We start from the raw sequence: 6,570 nt of genomic DNA on the forward strand, positions 1-6,570 counted from the left end.
TGGCTGTTTTCCATTATTTAGTTATCTTCACCAATATGTTCCAGTTACATCTCTGTTTTTATTTTCTCTCAGGAATTTCTGAAGCTCTTGCAGTATAGCACTCCGTCTTCAGGCCACAAGTGGTCCATCTGGACCATCCGACCGCCGTATCATCCTCAGCTGAGGATGCGGATAGGAGGGGCGTGTGGTCAGCACACCGCTCTCCCGGTCGTCATGATGGTTTTCTTTGACCGGAGCCGCTACTATTCGGTCGAGTAGCTCCTCAATTGGCATCACGAGGCTGAGTGCACCCCGAAAAATAGCAACAGCACATGGCGGCTGAATGGTCACCCATCCAAGTGCCGACCACGCCCGACAGCGCTTAACTTCGGTGATCTCACGGGAACCGGTGTATCCACTGCGGCAAGGCCGTTGCCCTTCTTGCAGTATAATGAAGTCATTTTTTCGGGTTCGCCGTACTCTTCTTCGCCTGCTGGTACCATAGGTCCTTGTAGTGCTGAACCCATCGATCATTAACCATCACATTTAATCTTAATTGTGTCTTCCTCACTCGCGTTCACGTGAAATTCGTTCTTTGAGTTATAGTTAATCCAAAGCGGCTTGTTGTACATAAGCAGAGGCTGCCTCTTGTGTTTAAATGAGAATTTCGGGAGCGTACTGCAGCAACCAGCCACAATTTGAATGTAATTTACTTCATTGAAAATGAACTGTTATATGTTTCGAATTTATATATTCACTCTGCTTTTGCTGTGATTTCGCCTGCGCACACCTATGGCATATATAGAGTAAACATTAATGAAAGCGACAAATTTCATGGATGGTTCTTGACAGGAAACGGAGGAAGAAAGGTCTTATGAATATGTGTCCGGAAATGAATCGTTGCTACGGCAGATGACGCTGACGAATGAAAGTTCCTCTGACCACGTGTCGTGTGTTTCTTGTGTGTTGCAGGCTGTAAGATCGACACAGCGTACTGTAAGCAGCATAATGGTCTGGTATTCACGTCTGGAACAAGACAGATGGTGTTTTGTTCGGTCAAGCAAACGGAAACGTTCGAGGGGCAGAACCGGCTCCTAAAATCTTGTGGAAGTACAGTCAGCTGCCTCACTGCACGTTTATCTGAGAGGACCCAGGATCACACAAACGCCCAAAAAGGACTTGAAACGTTGAGTGATGTAGTTGGTGTCAGTGAGGATACTTGTTCTGGTATAGCCGTGCTGCCCCTCGACCGTTTCTATCTGCTTGGCTGTACACCGATACCATATCGACTTGTTCCCGAAATGAATACCGAATCATTCTGCTGCTTTGAGTGTGCTGCGTCAATCATACAGCCTGCAATCCACAAGGGACACATGGCGGGTGGTCAGGGGAACTTCTATGCGTCAGCGCCATCTACTGTGGCAATGATACATTTGGCACACATGCTCATAGGACCTGTTTTCCTCCAATCCCTGTCAGAATCCATTCCCGCAGTTTGGCGGTTTTATTAATGTTCACCCTGTCTACTGATCACATCTCCTACTAAACTCACTCTCTTTCTCCCATCTCTCTGTCCACCTCCTCTTCCCACCACTCTGTCCATATCCTCTCACCTCTATCTGTGCATCTCCTCTTTTCCACTCCCTCTGCCTCTCCATCTCCTCTTCTTCCGTCTCTCTGACCATATCTTATTCCCATCCCTGTCCATCTCTCTCCCCCCTCCACATTCTTCCCCCTCTCCCGCTGCTACACTATGTGATAAAAAGTATCCGGACACTCCCAAAAACATACGTTTTTCGTATAAGTGCATTGTGCTGCCACCTACTGCCAGCTACTCCATATCAGCGACCTCAGTGTCGTTAGACATCGTGAGAGAGCAGAATGGGGCGCTCCTAAGAAATCACGGACTTCGAACGTGGTCAGGCGATTGGGTGTCACTTGTGTCATACGTCCGTTGCCGCGAGATTTCCACACTCCTAAACATCCCTAGCTCCACTGTTTCCGATGTGATAGTGAAGTGGAAACGTGAAGGGACACAAACAACACAAAAGTATACAGGCCGACCTCCTCTGTTGGCTGACAGAAACCGCCGACAGTTGAAGAGGGTCGTAATGTGTAATAGACAGACATCTACACAGACCATCACACATGAATTCCTAACTGCATCAGGATCCACTGCAAGTACTATGACAGTTAGGCGGGAGGTGAGAAAACTGGGATTTCATGGTCGAGCGACTGCTCATAAGCCACACATCACGCCGGTAAATTCCAAACGACACCGCGCCTGGTGTAAGGAGCGCAGACATTGATGATTGAACAATGGAAAAACGTTGTGTGGAGTGACGAATGTCGGTACACAATGTGGCGATTGGATGGCAGGGTGTGGGTATGGTGAACGCCCGGTGAACGTCATCTGCCAGCGTGTGTAGTGCCACAGCACAGGCGGTGGTGCTATGGTGTGGTCGTGTTTTTCATGGAGGGGGCTTGCACCCCTTGTTGTTTTGCGTGGCAGTATCACAGCTCACGCCTACATTGATGTTTTAAGCACCTTCTTGCTCCCCACTGTTGAAGAGCAATCCGGGGATGGTGACTGCAGCTTTCAACACGATAGAGCACCTGTTCATAATACACGGCCTGTGCGGAATGGTTACACGACAATAACATCCCTGTAATGGACTGGTCTGCACAAAGTTCTGACTTGAATCCTATAGAACTCATTTGGGATGTTTTGAAACGCCGATTTCGTTCCAGGTCTCACCGGCCGTCATCGATACCTCTCCTCAGTAGAGCACTCCGTGAAGAACGGGCTGCCATCCGGCAAGAAACCCTCCAGCATCTGAATGAACGTTTGCTTGTGAGAGTGGAAGATGGCCCAACACCATACTGAATTCCAGCATTATGGATGGAGGGCACCACGAACTTGTAAGTCATTTTCAGTCAGGTGTCCGAATACTTTTGATCACAGGTGTAATTCTCTCTTCTCGGCCATGCCCATGCACGAGTGTATCCCCTGCAATGTATGTTGATACTACCCACACAACACCTCTGTCATTGAGGGCAGTGCAGAAGTCAGGGGGAGGACTTCCATTTCATCCATGTCTCTCGTGCTGTGGTAGCCAGGAGGTTCTAATCCCCACAGCGCTGATTTACAGGCAGGAAGTAGTATGTGCAAAATTTGGTTCAAGTCGATTCAATGGTATTGGTAGGAAATGCTGGATAGCACACATACCCGTACACACATATCCATTTATCTATGGAGTGTGTCTCCTAACAGTCATCAGGTGCATGTTCCCTTGTGTTTCGGCAGATATTTGTAATTTAGTTGTCGTGGTGTGTAGCTGGATTCAGCAGAAACAACAGCTCATCAAGTCTTTCACGTGACGACCTGTGCAGATGGAAAGCATTAGCTGTTTCCTGCTAACAACAAAATGATTTTCAAAGAGGAATTTTACATGGTCATTGAATTGAGTGGTCTCACATTACTGTAATGCTATATTCTTTTCATCGATGTGTATTATCAGGTACATCAAAACACGAAGAATAAGCTATTGTTACAGCAGCGACAGAGAAGAGCTGCTGCATGGCGCCAGCAGTGAGCCAGTCTGGATGGTGCTTCTCTGCTGGAGTAATGGTTATTCTTCGTGTTGTACTGTCTCTGTTTATAAACGTCGATAAACGAACATCGCAGTAGTCTAACTTTAGACGGTTCAATCGAATAGGCACGTAAAATTCCGCTTTAAAAGTCATTTTGTTCGTAACGGGGAACAAACCCATGGAATTCACGGAAGTTCACAGGGATTTTCTTTTATTTATTTATTTTTTTTAGCACGGTAGGATAACTACCCTGCACTGACCTGAATGACACGGGTGTTGTGTAGGTAGTATCAACGTATTGTGTGTGTGTGTGTGTGTGTGTGTGTGTGTGTGTGTGCGTACGTGTACGGTATGCCCAAAAAAAGTTGAGCTTCGTTGCGAAGTTGTCAATGCCTTTCGGTAACCTTCGTGTGCATTGTCTTTTGCTACCACTGCCTGACGCCTCGGAGGCATGGAATTAAGGGCTGTTGAATAAATATTACAGGGGCGTTTGTGTTCAAATGTGTTACTTCTTTGTAGTAATGAATATGAACTCAAATTATTCCGGTTGTAATACAACTCAATGAATGCAAGACAAATGACATTTAAGGTATTTACTAATTACTTAACTCCGTGTCTCATCTCACATCGCATTTTGTTTTTCGTAGCTCTTCGGGATGTCAAAATAACTTACTATAGTTTAGGCATAAGTCGCTGTGAAATTACCACCTGGAAAATTTCCGTAAACTCGAAACTGGTAATGTTTCCCTTAATTGTGGTTAATTGCTGCTGTACACCACAAACATTCCTATTATACAAGCACGATTTTCAAATAATACTGTTATTTCACAAACTACATGTTTGTGTGTTGATTCTTGGTTCTGGAGGTTTTGCGTTGCACGAAAGTCTGTTGAGTCTTTTCGGAGAAAAGGAAATAAATTTAAAACCCTACTAGACTAGAGCCTCACTGAAAGTTCAGTGAATTTAGTATATTATTCAAAAAATGAAAACTTTTTTACAAGTCTTAAGTTTGTATGTAGTCTGTTTAGGTTTTTGTGTTGATAACGCCACGTAGTGCTCTGTATGAAAATCGCTGAGTGCGCTGTGAGCAGTCGGTGGCTGGCTGGACTCATTGTTGGAATATTCGCTTAGGTGGTGTTGGCTGGGCAGTTGGATGTGAACAGCGCGTAGCGTTGTGCAGTTGGAGGTGAGCCGCCAGCAGTGGTGGCTGTAGGGAGAGAGTTGCCAGAGTTTTGAGCGGACGACCTGGACGTGTGTCCATATGAAAAAAGAAAATTGTTTAATTGGGTGTCACACACACACACACACACACACACACACACACACACACACTTATATATATATATATATATATATATATATATATATATATATATAACTTTTGAATATTATTAAGGTAAATACTTTGTTTGTTCTCTATCAAAACCTTTCATTTCCTAACTATGCGTATCAGTAGTTAGTGGCTTCAGTAGTTAGAATCTTTTATTTAGCTGGCAGTATTGGCGCTCGCTGTATTGTAGTAGTTCGAGTATCGAAGATTTTTGTGAGGTAAGTGATTCATGAAATGTGTAGGCTATTGTTAATCAGGGCCATTCTTTTGTAGGGATTATTGACAGTCAGACAGCGTTGCGCTAAAAAATATTGTGTGTCAGTTTAGTGATGATCAGAATAAGTAAAGAGAGAAATGTCAGAGTACGTTCAGTTTTGCTCAGCTGTTTAAAATCAAATAACTTAGAAGTTTACCAGCACAGTCATTCTTAATTTTCAAGAGCGTATAGCGTCCCCAGCGTAATAATAAGAAAATACTTAAAAACAGTATTTATAAAGAAGAGACAGTTAAAAATTGAATAATATATGTTTTTCTCATCTATCCGTATTATAATAATTTCTCTGTGTAAGTTTCAAGGGCAAAGAAGTATAACAAAATGATCTAATGAGACGACAAGATACGCTATTTTGTTAATTTTTTAGTCGTCTTCACTTCTTCTCTTGTCTTAGTTGCGTGTAGACGGACATCTTGCGAGTGCTGGCAAATGTAAGCATATTTGTACTAATTAAGCAGATAATATATTGATTTAATATGATTGTTCACTTTTAATTTGTAAAAGGTGATCCCGATTTCATGTCCGCCTTCCTTTGAATTAACCTGCATTCGAGTAATTTACAGTTCAACAATCGCAGCGGCCGGTGCAGCCAACGACGCCATTACGTGGCGATATTAACTTATAAAATTTAGCGGAAGCGAAAAACACAGCTTGCCGACCCTGCAGACAATACGCAGCTTTAAGATTCTTATTTTCAGTACAACAGCCGAGAGCCAGAGCCAGGATTCCGACTACAATGCAATGGTTAACGGAGGTAGGATGAAATACTCTCGCGCGTGTATGAGCCGCAATTGTAATTAATAACTAAAGATTTTTTGCTTTAAAGTGAGCTGACTAGCCGAGGAAATTAACATGAAAAGTGTGGTGTCACCGCCAGACACCACACTTGCTAGGTGGTAGCCTTTAAATCGGCCGCGGTCCGTTAGTATACGTCGGACCCTCGTGTCGCCACTATCAGTGATTGCAGACCGAGAGCCGCCACATGGCAGGTCTAGGGAGACTTCCTAGCACTCGCCCCAGTTGTACAACCGACTTTTCTAGCGATGGTTCACTGACAAAACACGCTTTCATTTGCCGAGACGATAGTTAGCATAGCCTTCAGCTACGTCATTTGCTACGACCTAGCAAGGCGCCATTACCAGTTACTATTGATACTGTGAATAATGTACCGTCCAGAGCGACGTTCACCATTAATGGATTAAAGTTAAGTATTCCACCAGCTACGTCCGTTTTTTCTGAAGTCTAATTTCCTTCTCCTGTTCCAGACCTCACGCCGGCCTGCGTGAGCTGGGACACGTACCTTTCAGCTTCCTCTAGTGACCTGGTAGTGGCTTTCCTGCCAACCTAGAACATTGGCGACGAGGCAATACCGCGTTCTTAACTATACTGCCCT

At 44.3% G+C, this 6,570-nt stretch overlaps 1 pseudogene; it reads right to left on the reverse strand.

Annotated features, from left to right (window-relative positions):
* Positions 1-299: 299 nt before the first annotated feature.
* On the reverse strand, positions 300-416 carry LOC126102376 (5S ribosomal RNA; annotated as a pseudogene).
* Between the last annotated feature and the right edge of the window lie 6,154 nt (positions 417-6,570).

The sequence above is a fragment of the Schistocerca cancellata genome, chromosome 9 (genome assembly GCF_023864275.1).
Source record: "Schistocerca cancellata isolate TAMUIC-IGC-003103 chromosome 9, iqSchCanc2.1, whole genome shotgun sequence".
Taxonomy (NCBI): domain Eukaryota; kingdom Metazoa; phylum Arthropoda; class Insecta; order Orthoptera; family Acrididae; genus Schistocerca; species Schistocerca cancellata.